Genomic DNA, 16,046 nt, shown 5'->3' on the forward strand with positions numbered 1-16,046 from the left:
GTTTTGCAGATTTGAGAGGCTGGTCCCACATTTCACTCATCCACATTATGAACAATAAACACAAATAAAAACACAGTTACAAAATAAAGTGTTACAGTGCTCCAGCGCAGATTAGGTTTGTTCCATAAACAATTAGTTAAATTCATTGATCATGCTTTAATAAAACACAATAAATATTAAATATATATTTGAATTTTAAACTAAAATTTTAATTTAAAACAAACGTACTAAAATTGATAAATAGATTACCATTTATAAGTACAATAGCACCTATAACGAAGCTCCTTTTAAAATGATGCGTTCTAGGTCTTAAGGTTTAAAAATGGCACTTTTTTGGTCTGGAGATGTCACTGCTCTGCCCGGAATGTTCCACAGTATGACATTAACCCTCCTGTTGTCCTCATATTCTGTATACACCCCGTGTCCTCTGGGTCAAAATGACCCGTCTTCACTAAATCCCCAATATAAGCAGTTTAATTGAATTTTAAACACCAAATTTTATTTAGCTTGAAGAAACATTCACCACAAAATGTGTGAATACTTGAGTTTTCCCTTTTCACCTGCATTTCTATAGCTTTAGAAACAAAAGAAATGTGCAAAAAGGAATTTTGAATGCGTTTTTATTCATCCCAATGAATAAGATTCTTCAGGGGGGGTTTTTTGTTTGTTTTTTTTGCCAGTGAACAATGTAAGAAAATATACAATCCAAAAAAAACAATAACTCATTCAACTAATTAGCACATGTAGAGCAGTACGCAAATGCACAGCTCTTGCAGATATATTTCTTACACCTACAGCACACAGTATGTGTTTTACAGTCCTTCTTTGGCAGGCAGAACTGACATCTCTTCCTCTTACTTGCCCCAGCTGGGCCAGCGGCTGTGGCAGCTGGATCCTCAGGTTGATCAGGAGCTCCTGCACTCTGTATAGCTTTGACAACTGCTGCAGAGGCTTCTGTGCAGGGGACATGCTTCCTTCTTTCAATGAGTGGAGTTACAAATGCCTTTCCTAGCTGCTCCAGGAACACCCTCCTCTTGTTCTGCTCATGAGGCATCCAGGTTGGGTTGATCTCTCTCCAAATCACAAAGGCATTGTAGGAGGAATCATCAATGATGTTGTGGAAGATGACCAGGGGCCAGTGGGCAGTCATCCTTCTGCAGCTGTATGTTCCAATCACCTTATTCAGGTTGTCCACACCTCCTTTGTTACAGTTGTAGTCTAGGATGATGGATGGCTTCCTGTCCTTGTGATCATAGTGCTATGCCAGTGTCTGTGTGCAGTGTGCTCAGAAGTACTACATTCTTATTTTTCTTTGGGATGTAGGAAACTAGGGTGGTGGTGAGCGTGAAGGCAAATGTTGATGAGAAGACCTCTCTCTCCTTTGTTGCAAGCAGTGCAGGTGGAGCTCAGGTTTGTTCTTTCAAACTGTGCCAACCATGGTGATCTTCCTCTTCAGGAGCTGCTGTCATAAGAGCTGAAGAAATTGTCACATGTCACATTGTGACCCCTCAGTCCCACTGTCACATCAAGCACAACTTGCATCCACTGGTTCCTCTCTGGGCCTCCTCTGGTCTGAATCAGAGTTGTCTTGCTGGGTATCTGGAAAAATCAGCTCTAGAGCCTTTTGGACATCATGGATTCAGCACAAAGAGAATTTGGGGTAATGTCATCTGCAGCACCTTTATAACTTCTGGAAATCTACAGATCAAAGGCACTGTCCACTAGGGCGGCAGTAGTTCAGTTGGTAGAGCATTCGCCCACTGGTTGGTGGTTCGAATCCAGCTCTCGACATAAACATCATAGGTTAAGCGGTCAGACCCACTGACCCACAGGTTGGCTGATGTGATTCCAGCTCCCACAGATGAATGCTGTCATTGTGTCCTTGGGCAAGACACTTAACCCACCTTGCCCACAGTGTCTGTGTGCACTGGTGTGTGAATGTGTGAGTGGTTCCTTGTTGTAAAGCGTTTTGAGTGCCATGAAGGTGGAAAAGCAATGTAGAAAAATGTGACCATTTACCAAGGCCACCTGTCTTGTCTTGTTTACATCTGCTACTGATTGATCTGAAACAGAACTAACAGAACATTCTCATTCTGTGGTGTGTAGATAACTCTGTGACTGTGATTTTAACTGAATTTCACTGTTGGGTCATTTTGACCCGAAGACGACCTTTGTACATTTTTTTGTACAGCATACATGATAATGTGAATAAAGGCAACAATTCACTTTTCCTAAAGTTTGGGTCAATCTAGGAAAAGTCATAAAATTTCAAGTTCAAAAATTATCGTTAAGATGATTTTTTGTTAGTTTTTAACGTGGTAGCGGGTCATTTTGACCCGAGGACAACAGGAGGGTTAAACACACCTACCTTACATTTATTAAATTACAGGTGGTTTTATAGCTCAAAAATACCAAGGATCCACAGAGCGGATCTGGAACTTGGTCTGGTTTGGTCTCCATAAAGATAGAAAGATTTAATTCTAAACTGTAGAACAACTGAGACAAAGCAACAACATCTCCATGGAGAAAAGCATTTGGCAGAGACTCTACCAGAAAAATTACACAATGCACCTTTAAGACCCTCACCAGTCACCTCCTCATGACTGCTCTGCCTCGAGTCACTGTGAGCAGGACAAAATCTAGTGTCCTTCCATAAGATCTGGTGTTCTGGGTTCCATAAAATCGACGATATCGCAGGATTTCCAGATACTGTACTAAACAGATATTTGGCACCGATATTTTTTCTACATTGGCATTTTTTTAAATTATTTTTTTACTTGTATTAAAACCAGTCCCACTCACATTTCCCAAATCCATAAACATACAATGACTATTTTACAATGTTTACAATTTGTTCTGGATCTTAGATCTAAAGGTCTTTGAGCAGAGGGAAGCAGCTGAATGAGTTTAGTGGATGTTGGCACGTCTTTTAGAATACTCTGGGACATCCTTTGTAACTTTCTTGAGTACAGGGAGTCCAGGCGGCTCTGAGGATGGACAATCACCTCACTCGTCCCTAACATCTCTATGCAAATCTACGCCTTTGACCAAACCAGACCAAGTTACGGGGTCAGAATGCTGTTTTTCTAGTTGTCTTTGAGCTATAAAACCACCTGTGATTTAATAAATGTAAGGTCGATCTTTTTAATCTTATAGTGTGGAATATTTCGGGCAGAGCAATGACATGTCCAGAGAGACGAGCAGGTGACGAACCCCCAACCAAACCGTTACGTAGTTCAGTGTCCACTCCCCGTTCTGTACTGTGTATTTGCTGTACCCAATGTTCTCTTGGATAACGCCTTATTTGCTCCTCATTTGTGTTTTTTAAGCCAGTCTCCGTCGCCTTCCCATCCATTGTGAACCATTAAACCAATCCCCATTCTTTCACATGTAATTGCCACTGAAGCCTCGCCACAATTACATAAAAGCGGTATAAAAGGGGGCTAAATTTGAAAGTGTTTTTTGGTGAGCCTGGTTAAGATGAAATAAAAGGCCGCGGGCTCCTGGCGAAAACATCAAGCCCCAGCCAAGCGTGTCTGTGCCTCTGTGTGTGTGTGTGTGTGTGCGTGCGCGTGTGAGAGTGCATGTGAGCGCGCACGTGTGGCACAGTACCGAGGTCCAGTGGAGCCGCTGTGAATAGCAATTAGCGGTGTTGGCCGTGCTGAGAGGGCCGCAGCAGATGTTCAGAAAAAGCTGAGATGTTTTTTTTTTTTTTTCTTTTTTTCGGTTTGATATACAATTAGCCTAAATACGCCCATGGATCAGTGGAGGGCCCAAGTTTAACGTCTGTATGTGTTTGTGAAAGTGTGAAGAGATGGGAAAGAAGGGAATGGAAAGACTTGTTTTGCTGTGTACGACTGTAGTTGTTTACTTAAAGGTCTTACATTACACAAAACTGACTCTCGTGAGCTTTAAGCCATGTTTTAATGCTTTTATTTCTCAAAAAACGACCTGGAATTGTGCTTTATTCATTCACACATGTATGAGTAATCCTTTATTATTAGTGTGTTTACTTCTCCAAAGCTCAGAATGCCTTGTTCCACCTTGTGATATCATTCATTTCAATTCAAGTTTATTTATATAGCACATTTAAAACAACTTCAGATGACCAAAGTGCGTCACATATAAGTCAACAAAACAGAACAGTTACATAGACATATATACAGATATCATGTGAAAACCACAATAAAAACACCAAAATAACCTGACTAACTCAAACTAAATGCCAAGGAGAAGAGGTGAGTTTTCAGTCGAGTCTTAAAAACTGCAGTACAGACAACAGCTATCTTTTACTTTTTGTTCAGTAGGAGACTGGCAATTCCAGGGCTTAAATGATCCAAATTATTCTCGTGAAGGTGTATGGAGTTTAAAAGCACAGTGGAGCACTTTCTGTATTACCATATGACATCACAAGGTAGAACAGAGTGTCTTCCGTTTGAGGAAAAATCTCAAAACAAATGCAAGATTTGTGTGTTAAACGTGTGAATGAAACAAAACACAAGTCTGGGTACAGTATATTTTTTAACGAGGAAACAACATTATAATTTTGGGCTTAAAAACAGCATAGGGATTTTGTCTATGACGCAACAAAACTGGCAAGATGCAAAAAGGAGCATTTTTTAATTTCATTTTGCTCAGAGAAAACCACTTTGAGTTAATGCAATGTTCTGTAGCAAGTGTCCCCAACCTCCGGAGCGTGAAAGCGTGAATTCTACCCCCTTCCATACGCCGCGTGGACCGTGTCTTCTCATGTACACTGCGTGGACCGTGCTAACTAAACTAAATGATTAAATGAACTAAAACCAGGACTAAAACCAGGACTTATATGCTGTTGGTTCGTGAAAATATTGCCCCTAAGAGCGCCGCTGCAATCAAAAATATTGTCGGACATAAGGTTGGGGCCACTGTTTTATACTATTGCACTGATCTTGAGCTTCCTTGCGTTTATTCAAGTACTGATGGTTTTATAGCTAAAAAAACATGCGTTATTAGGCTATGTTTATATGATGACGGTCTGAAAAGAAGACGCAAAAGTGGTGTGGCGTCTTCACTTTTTATTCCGCTGAGTACATACATACATCTGAGTACATACGGTGACGCAAAAGTGTGTGGAATTTGATTGGGTATGCATGCCAGGCGGCTCGGCGGTGACACTAGGTGGTGATGTATGTGACGTAAACGTGTAAGCGACGTGAACGGATCTGACAGTTTTGCGTCATGGACAGTGTAGACGGAAACGCTACGACGGAGCATATTCAACTTTTCCACTCTGGAGGGTGGTTTCAGATTTTTACGTTTTTAAGCCCCAAAAACGCTGTCACCGTCTAAACAAAACTTCCGATAAAATATTTTGTCATTTTTACCCGCAAGCTTTCTCATGTAAACAGGCCCTGGACTCGCCTTTGTACAGATCTGACCTGTAATTGGCCTTGTATTGTCGTCTTCTTCTCTCCGTGGAGCTAGATTTCCAACCAAACTGTAAAACATTCCAGACATCCTCCGTCAGAAAAGTTACGCGTTACTATTTAACTTCGCGTGCACCGTTTCCGTGGAAATGCCATGGCAACGAACAACAAGCGGGCGATGCCATCTGTTCCAGTCGTCTCTCAGGACGGCATCCGCGAAATCCAACTTCGAAACGACCACCGCCTAACTACATTTCTGCAAAAAAAAAAAATTAAATAAAAAATCACTTTACATTGAAGAGTGAGAAGAATACATTAGCAGTCCAGCCCAAAACAAAGAGGAGGGGGACGGGCACCACACGGAGGGAGCGAGGGAGGGATGGAGGGAGGGAGGGAGGGGGGACCAGGCCGGGAGAGCACGAGGCTAAATTTAAATCGTAATTGGCCGACTTCCACCAGCTTGTGGGCATTTTAATGAGTCATAATAACTTCATTTAAAACCAGCTGAGCAGAAAATAGATTGGAGAGGGGCCTGTGGCTAGTATGGATTTGGGCCGTGCGAGAGAGAGAGGGATGGAGGGATGAAGAGAGAGAAAAAGAGAGAGAGAGGAGGAAGAGGAGGGAGGGAGGAGGAGGGGGGTGGCAGTATGATCCAGGACAGCTACCAGGGACAAAATGCAGCCTGGTGTTCCGACGGTGATCGCGCCAATGAAATAGACAATGGAGAGCCTCTTATTTCCGATGGCGTAGTGGATTCTTCGATGACTCCAATTAAAACGTCATTACCTGGAAGTATTTGCGGAGCGACGCAGATGGGGCGGCGTTCAGGGCCACCTTTGTGCGCGCCGTGGGAACAGTTGGACGCAAATCGTAGACTGAATCGTAGTTTTGTAAAGGGTGAAGAGGCATTATGGAACTTTTACGGTCGAAGATTCTTGTTGTTATTGCTTTGCCTACAGAACCAGTCAGAAGTTTGAACACACTTTTTCATTTATGCTTTTATTCCCATGTTTATTTACATTATAGGTTCCCTTTATGAACACTTATGGAATATAAAAAACAGAAAATGAACAGAAGTTTTTGTAAAATCTTAAATATATTTGAACTATTTTTTGCTGAAATTGTCAAACAACCCACATGCACTTAGACTATTTACCCAGTGGTGGAACATAATGAAGTAAAAATATTAAAGTACTGCACTTAAGTATACATTTTACATATCTGTACTTTAATTGTGTACATTTAAAGTAGATACTTTTTTACTTTACTACATCTGAGAGCAGTACGGATGTATCGATATCCAAAGCTCTCGGTACGATATTATCACGATATGCATCTCATTGTACGATATTTATTGTGATATTTTGAAGAGGCTGCTACTTTTTTGCTTTTAAAATACCTTGACAAGATTTTGGTGTGAATTATTTCCATCATAATCCCAAGAATTCAAGTAAAAAACATATTTTTTCACATTGTCTGCACTGAAATGAATCATGGAATATGGAGTTTCTGATGTTCATAAACTGTTGCTACTATAAAACCGTGCATTTAAGCAAAGGAACTTGTAATTCAATATATTGTGACAGTCCACGATATTATTGAGAGACTTTTGACGATACTTTGATTATTGTTACATTGCTAAAAAGCAGGTATCTGTACTTTTTACTCTACTACATTTTGTAATTGTCTTTTTATTATTGTCCTGAGACCTGAGGGTTTAATTATGAAATGTTCATAATTTGAGCAAACAAAATTATATACACTACCGGTCAAAAGTTTTAGAACACCCTCATTTTTCCAGTTGTTTATTGCAATTCAAGTCATGCAAGTCCAACGAAGAGCTTGAAATGGTACAAAGATAAGAACTGAACAGCCAGAGGTCAAAAACAGATAAAAGATAACAAAACACAAGTCCAAGCTCTGCCAAAACTACCCCAGGAAAAAAAACAAGATGGTAAACTTGAAAACATAGAGTGTCCAGCACAGTGTCCAGACTTAAACCCCCATCGAGTTGGTTTGGGATGAACTGGACAGAAGAGTGAAAGCCAAGAAACCTACAAGTGCCACACATTTATGGAAACTTCTGCAACAGACTTGGGAAGAACTTTGTGAAGAATATTAGATTTCTGTTGTAAAAACAACAAGCCACAAGTGTTTTCAGCTGTTATGTGTGAAAAAGGTGGACACTTTCATGAATCAAAAGTACAAAAAATACTTTTTGGTCAACAGTAAACAGTAAAAAAAAAAAAGTGTGGCGTTCTAAAACTTTTGACCAAATTTTTAAACTAAATCAGCACAAACTTTGTCAAAATCTGTACATTTGAAGCTTTATTAGACCTCAAAATTTGTTCAAAATACTTTTACTTGAGGTCTGGTATCTCTATTTTGCCTTAAGTAACAAAACCCGAGTACTTCATTCACCACTGCATCCGCCTTTACATAAACTACAATGCGTACTTATTCCGACATTATGCTAAGGGCGCTGTTCCCATGCCAAACTGCGCCTGTCTGCACTAAACCCAAAAACAATCTTTCAAAACACAATGAAGTATCTGTGCCTCTCCATCAGCTGACGTCCATTCTTCATAATGTCATCTAAATATCTCAAGGGCCACGACAACAAGGCCCTCGCCGTTAGGACCGTGATGGGCAGGACACGGGCGCAGTGAGCCGGGGGAGCGGAGGCGAGGAGGAGGAAGAGGAAGGGGTGAGGTTGGCGCGTGGTGACAGCTTGGACTGGGATCATAGCGGGTATTTGAAGTAGAGTGACAGTAAATGTAGGCAGGTATGACAGCTACGGAGTACAGAGGAGTATGGAACAGACAGCAGAATGGTTTCATGTTTGGGCGAGAGGAGCGGGGAGTGGTGGGACTGCATGAAAAGTGCCGAGCTACAAGTGGTTCTGTTTAAAATTTGTGATGTTGAACGAACGGGTGGCGTAGTGGGTTAAAGACTCGCCGGTAAACCAGAAGATAACTGGTTTGAGAATGGTTTTGAGCCGGTGGTGTAGTGAAGGTTAAAGGGGTCTGATATTGGTTTTGAAAATGGTTTCATATTTCATAGTTGGTGGGAATGCATGAAAAGTATGGTGCTAAAAGTGATTCTGTTTAAAATTTACGATGTTGAGCGGGTGGTGTAGTGGGTTAAACACTCGCCCGTGAACCAGAAGATAACTGGTTTGAGAATGTTTTCGTGTTTGGGTAAGTTGGTTGGAACGCATGAAAAGTGCTAAAAGTGGTTCTGTTGAAAATTTCTGATGTTGAATTGGTGGTGTAGTAGGTTAGGTACCACAGAACCAGAAGATAACTGGTTTGAGAATGGTTTTGAGTGGGTGGTGTAGTGACTTAGGCATTTGCCACTGAACCAGAAGGTTAAGGGGGTTGATATTGGTTTTGAAAATGGTTTTATATTTCATAGTTGGTGGAAATGCATGAAAAGTATGGTGCTAAAAGTGATTCTGTTTCAAATTTGATGTTGAGTCGGTGGTGTAGTGGGTTAAGCACTCGCCTGTGAACCAGAAGATAACTGGTTTGAGACTGATTTCGTGTTTGGTTGAGAAGAGTTCACAGCTGGTGGAAAAGCATAAAAAATGCGGTGTTACAAGTGGTTCTATTTAAAACATGTGATGCTGAGTTGGTGGTGTAGTGGGTTAGGTACCAGAAACCCAGAAGATAACTGGTTTGAGAACGGTTTCATAGATACTTACTTGATTGATCCCGAATGAAATAACATTTTCAGCAGAAGCAACAATGAAACAAACATAATAATATAGTAGCCATTTATAGTGATGTGTTGTACAGACCAAACTCGTTATATTTATATTTTGCTGTATTTGGGTGATGTTGACAGGTGGCGTAGTGGGTTAGGTACAAGACAACCAGGAGATAACTGGTTTGAGAATGGTTTCATGTTTGAGTGAGTTGGTGAAACTCATGAAAAAAAATATATATATATGTATGTACACAAACACATTTGATGTTTTTTGAGGTAACCTTCCATTAAAGATAATTTTAACCTTATCTTAACCTTATCTAATTTAGCCATTTTCATTTTCTCATCCATTTTCTCATCAAACTGCTTACACCACCAACTCAGTATCACACATTTTAACCAAAACCATTTGTAGCACCATATTTTTCAAGCATTCCCACTAACTCACCCAAATATGACACCATTCTACAAAATATTCTCAAACCTTTTCCCATTCATTGGCAAATGCTTAACCCACTACACCGCCAACTCAACATCACACGATCTTAAACAGAACCACTTGTAGCACTGTATTTTTCATGCTTTCTCACCAACTGTCAGCTCTTCTGAAATGAAACATGAAACCCTTTTTCAAAACCAAAAGAAACCAGTACAGGGTTTTTATGGGTCATGTAAATCCTGGAAGAGTCATGGAAATTGAAAATGTCAATTTCTGGGGTGGAAAAGTCAAGGAATTTTGTAAATTCAATGAAAGTTATGGAAAAGTCATGGAGTTTAGTATCTCTTTCACACAACTACAGCGTTCTGTTAAGTTTTCATTAGACTATTATGATTATTTCCGAACGTCTGCGCCTTTTGTTTAAAAGAGACGACAATAAACGCACTGACAGGATTTTGAATATTAAAAAATTATAATACCAAACCATAAGGTGAGTGGAAAGGGTTATCATTTCATATTTAGCCCTAAAATCTGATCAATTCTACACATGTAAAGTGCCATAAAGTCAGGAAAAATTCACTTTAGGTCATGAAAAAGTCATTCTGTCAATGAAAAAAGAGTGGTAACCCTGACACCAACAATACCAATTAAAAATAGTACATATTCTAACACATGTGCAAAATATTAAAGCAACTATAACTTTAAAATGACAAAAGTTATTGCTGCAGATGAAGGCCATTGCCGTGACGATTGCCCGGTGATTACATGAGGCTTCCCTTATGAAAACCAAACTTGCATGTAGTTGCGTGCGGCCAGTCTCCTCTCTGTGCAAGTTACAGGGTTTATTTCTGAATCCTCACTTTGAGCACAATGTTCTCTCCGCGTTTTATTTTCTTGTACTGCGACTCGTGGCAGAGAGCTTGGATGTCATGGCTCTTTGGCTGTAGATCCTGTTCTTTCACACTCCCAAAAGGGAAAAACCAAGTGGGAGGATTGTTTGCGACATGTATGGCAATAAAAGTAAATATTCTCCGCCAGCATAACCTTTATTATATTTTCTTGCGTTATGTAAGTGAGGCCGACCGCTCTGGGTAAGTTTTTAGATCAATTTCGCCGTGCAGATTAGCGAGCTATGAATCCCATTTATGGAAGAAGCTCCCTCATGAAATGCCGCTTTGAAACTTTTATATTTTGGGATGAAGGAGAGAATGAACCCGGCTAAGCAAAGATCCGCCAACGGCACTTTCATGTGGTGGGGAAAAAGAAAAAAGAAAAGGAAAAAAACTAGCAAGAGAAAGTGAAAGGAGTCAGCTAGCGGAAGATAAAACGCGCACACAAAAGCCATCTGGAAGTAGCCAGGACACACAAGGATCGCTGCTAATTCCGCGGGGAGGTACGACATGAAAGCTTTAAAGCATGGATATTGTGTTATAACTGTTGAAAACAAGCAAGTCTGTGCCACGGAATACTAATGCGCCCAGACAAGGAGAGGGGAGACAGAGATACGCAACAGCTATCCCAGAGTAAACAAGGCCTACTCAGAGACGGCTGCAATGGGTCCCCCTGCCGCGTAGAGGGAGGTGGAGGGGTATTGATTTGTAACTGTTGATTTGCAGGATTTATTTTTTATTTTTTTTTGAAGTTCAAGTTGAGCTTATTGAGGTGTTGAGAATAACTATGGAAAACGGCAGCCACATTGTAAATTTGAAATGGAGAAATGAGCAAATAGGATCTGGTTGCGTCAAATCAAAGCAGTACTTCCTTAGCAAAGGTTCTACGCCAATATTCAGTGGCGGTTCCAGGCGTTTTTTTTCTGAAACAGGGACCATTAAGGGGCCACATGTTACATTCAAGGTACATCCAAGCACACAAATGATTACCGTATATTTCGGACTGTAAGCCGCACTTTTTTTCATGGTTTGGGTGTTTTCTGCGACTTATACTCCGGTGCAACTTTTATATTAAAATTTTCAGACTCAGTCACGATAGGGCGCTCTATGCTCATGTGTCAGTTTTCTACGCATGTCTCGTGCAGAAAAAGCCACTGTCCTGCTGCAAGTAGTGAAAAATGCAGCCGAAAACGGTAATCGAGCAACAGAAACAAAGTTTGGAGTGAGCGAGAAACTTGTGATGGACTGGCAGAAAGCGGGAATGGAGAACACAGCTTCACGGCAACCAGGAGGGTGCGACTTGTAGTCCAGTGTGACTTATATGTTTCTTTTTTTTCTTCTTCCTTACACATTTTTTGGCTGGTGCAACTTATACTCCGGAGCAACTTATTGTCCAAAAAAATAAGGTAATTCAGTATGGTGCAATTACATTTGGACAGTCATCCAGTACCTTTTTTTTTTTTTAACACAAATAAGACATTATGAAGCAGTAAAGTTTAGAATCCAAATCTGTGAATAATAAAATCCATTGACAGTAACAAAAAGCCCGATGCTGGTCTGTTTCTTCTCTTATTAAGTTGTTCTGACGCAATAGGTCTACTGCCGCCAAGAGTTTGGGGGTGGATTTGCATCAGTGATCACTGAATTCTCCGGTTGTTCTTCTCATCAGTTGATTGACAGAATAGGGACACTTCAGGGGCCAATCAGATTAACGGTGGGGCCAGGACCCTTGTGGCCCCTGGAAATCGCCCCTGCCAATATTCAAACTAGTTTAAAGGGCCCATATTATGATGTTTTCTGATCTGTTATAATGTTTCCTTATCAAAAACAGAGCTGGAGTTGTGTTTCATTCACACATGTTTAACACACAAATCCTGCATGTTTAGGTTGAGTTCTCTCAAACAGAAAACACTCCACCTTGTTCCACCTTGTGATGTCATTTGGTTGTTGGTTTAACACTTTAACTCTTGATTTAGAGCTTCAGACAAACAATTTGAAATGAATTGTATGTTTAGTGAGTGTACAGTGAGTAGGGCTGGTTATTATTGAGAAGTCACCGATACGATACATACCTCGATACAGTGCACTTTCGATTCGATACGATATAATTCAAATCGATTCAAAATGGTTCAATAAAAAATAAAGGCTAAATCTTGGCTGTGATACTAAAAGTCTTTGTTAAACCACTTTTTGTACAAAGTAAATATAAAACACACACATTTTAATCATCAAAACTGTGAAAATGTCAAATGTGTCACATAAACGAGTTTCCTTTCACTAAACAAACAACAAAACTGTAGCTGTAACAAAATAATTTCAGTAAAATAAACCAATAAATACTCTTGGCGATATCGATACATGTAAATGATTTCACATCAACCTGCCGACGGACTGAAGATGGAAATGAACCACACTGTCTATCATCTTTACATAGTTACATTTTAAAAGTTCAGTAATATGTGATGTCCCTTTACAAATAAATAAGAAATAAGAAATGGAGCAATACAGTTTTAAACACCGTCACTAGAATAATTTGAATGATTTCAGCCCTGGAATTGCTCAGCTGAACTAAAGATAAACAGTAAATGGTAAAAGGTCACATTTTTATATAGTGATTTTCCGCCGCACTCAAAGCATTCACTCACACCAGTGCAGGCAGACGCTGTGGGCGAGTTGGGTTAAGTGTCTTGTCCAAGGACACAATGACAGCATTCATCTGTGGGAGCTAGAATCACACCGCCAACTTGTGGGTCAGTGGATCGGACCGCTCAACCAATTATGTTTTTATGGCAGGATATGACCTGCCCACCTTCTGATCAGTGGATGCTCTACCAACTAACTGAGCTTCTGCCGCCCAAAGGAAGCTGTTGACTTGAAAACTACCACTATATGACATCACAAGGTGGATATTAAGTATTTTAAGTTTTGTAAATATAGCTATAACAAGGAAAGGCGACAACATTATAACATGGTTTAAGCTTAGTTTGGAATTTTGGACATAGGGCCTCATTTCCTAGTGAGCCAGAGTGTTGGAGACGTGTGGAGACACTTTTAAAAATATTCCATCCAGTCCTTGTATTTGCAGAAGTCGCTGGTGCTAGGCTAGTGCATGTCAATGGACATAGTTATCCTGCCTCTAAAAACTTCTTACCCACGCCACAAAACACCCGAAGCAAATCTATTATTACATCAAACTGTTGATGTAAATGTCTGTGTTGATAGAATAATTTTTGAAATAAAATTAACCTTGCATCGCATAAATCATTGCATGTTGAGGGACTATTTTCTCATATATCAGTCCGCCACTGCCAAACTTTCTATGAGGAAGTACAACTAAATCCTTCAAATGTAAGGTTGGTTTTACTTCTAAAGTTATTCTATTGACACAGACATTTACATCGACAGTCTGGTGTAACAATAGATTTGCTTTGTGTGTTTATGGACTGTTTTTAGTGGCAGGATAACTATGAGCCATTGACATGCACTAGCCTAGCACCAGCGACCTCTGCAAATGCAAGGACTGGATGGAATATTTTTAAAAAGTGTCTCCACACGTCTCCAACACTCTGGCTCACTAGGAAATGGTAGCCAGGCTGCCGCCACCTAGTGCCTCCGCTCAATTTCATTTCTCTCCAGCAACTAGGTCAGGAATCAAAATACACTAGACGGTTCGCCAAAAAACCCGCAAGTGCGAGTTCGGGCACCAGCCAATCAGCGAAGAGTCATATATTCAGTGTTCCCAATGATTCCTTGAGATTGAGGATTTAAAGACGGAATAAAGTTTGGTGAATTTTATCAAGAGGAAAGACGTTATTGTCCTTCTTCCTATGGGATTCGGGAAAAACTTAATAAACCTGTTGGCGGTGCATTACGTACGTCATGACCAAATAGCAACGATTGGTTAAATGATAAAAAGTACCTGCCTACCGTCGAGTGAACAAATCCTAATGCTGCGAGGTCAAGACGGTTTCTATGAAGTGAAATGAAGTGAAACAAAGTGAAACCGGCTGATGAATCTGGCTAATGAAATGAGGCCCCATGTCCAAAATTCCGAACTGTCCCTTTAAGATCAAAAGATTACATTTTGTGTAACATCTGACCTTTAAAAACAAAACAAAAATAAGAGTAGTTGACACTGATTGCACTAAAAAACTTGCCAGTTTAAGTCAAAGTCCAGTTTTTGTTTAGTCCTGGTCCAGTCCTGGTTCAGATCTGGGTCAGACCTGGTTTTCTAGCCTAGTGTAGTGAAAATATTTGTCTCGTTTTATTTCATTGCATGTTCGCCTTGTTATACTTGTTAGTCGTGAACCATTTTCGATGCTATGAAAACTCTAGTAATAGCCTTTTATATATGTTCAATAATAAAACAGTAAAATTGAAAAGAAAATTCAATTACGACTCTTATTTAGACCCAAACGACATTCTATTTGCCTAATTAAAACCAATACACCAAACCGACGGCGGCGTGTTTCCCCCGGAGCGCGTTGAGCTTGATGGATGCAGCCCGCCGCAGTTACTCTGGGAAATGACTCGCTAATAGCCAGCTAAGTTCCCCGCGCGTTGTCCGATCATGTCTCAACGTCCCGCGGGGAAGTGACATTGAGGGGGACAAAGACGTAATGAGAGCGGCACGGATACGGCGAGAGACAAGCTACACGTGTCCCCTGTCAAACTGTCATGGCCGCCGCGCGTCAAAACCTCAAACGCCGTGTAAACTGCCGAGGAGGCGCGCGCGGGAGCCACGGAGAAGCTGATGGGTTCCAAAAACGTGCGTCCTGTCACTCAGACGGTCGGACTGTGTGGTGCGTTCAGCAGATACACGGTTGTAGTCATTGTTGATGCATAATTTATAAATTAGTGGTTTAAATTCAGTTGGAAGATTTAGTCTTGGTGCTTCAGATTTTGCAACTGAAAATACAGCAGACAAAAAAGGAAAAATGTTCTGGCACCATTGATCTACACAAAACACTGAAGGGTACAAGGACTTGGAGTAACCTGTAGCGTAAAGGAACTTTATACATGAAACATACATACTTTATATCATATACAGTACTTATATACTTTACATACATTATACATTATATTATATTTTTTTTGTATTTATTTATTTTTACTTCCCTCTGTTCCCTAGACTGACTGTTATATTTTATTTACATATCTCTTTATCTGCATTATTGTATTATTATTTGGATTTATTATTTATTTATTGTTATTATTTATAATAGTAGTAATAATAATAATCATCATCATCATTATTGGTGAGTTGTACAGTTGTAGGGAGTATTATACATTACACATTATAGTACACACATAGCACATTATACATACATTACTTTTTTTTTTAACATAATGTTGAGTTGTTGTACAGTTGTAAGGAGTATTATCGGTTAAATAAGCGTGAGCTGTTGTCCAATTGTAGGGAGTATTATCCGTTACATAAGGGTGAGTTGTGCAGGTGCAGGGAGTATTATACATTAGATATTATAGTACATACAGAGCACATTCTACACACATTACATTTTTTTTTTTTTACATAATGTTGAGTTGCTGTACAGTTGTAGGGAGTATTATCTGTTACATAAAGGTGAGTCGTTGTCCAAT

The 16,046-nt window shown here is 40.1% G+C and overlaps 1 protein-coding gene across 2 annotated transcripts in view; it reads left to right on the plus strand.

Moving 5' to 3' along the window:
* The window catches only part of zbtb16a (zinc finger and BTB domain containing 16a), a 436,887-nt gene that overhangs the window by 226,868 nt on the left and 193,973 nt on the right, over window positions 1–16,046 (plus strand). The window lies entirely within an intron of this gene.

This window comes from Boleophthalmus pectinirostris, unplaced genomic scaffold (assembly GCF_026225935.1).
Source record: "Boleophthalmus pectinirostris isolate CB_2022bp ecotype Guang Dong unplaced genomic scaffold, ASM2622593v1 HiC_scaffold_12, whole genome shotgun sequence".
Taxonomy (NCBI): domain Eukaryota; kingdom Metazoa; phylum Chordata; class Actinopteri; order Gobiiformes; family Gobiidae; genus Boleophthalmus; species Boleophthalmus pectinirostris.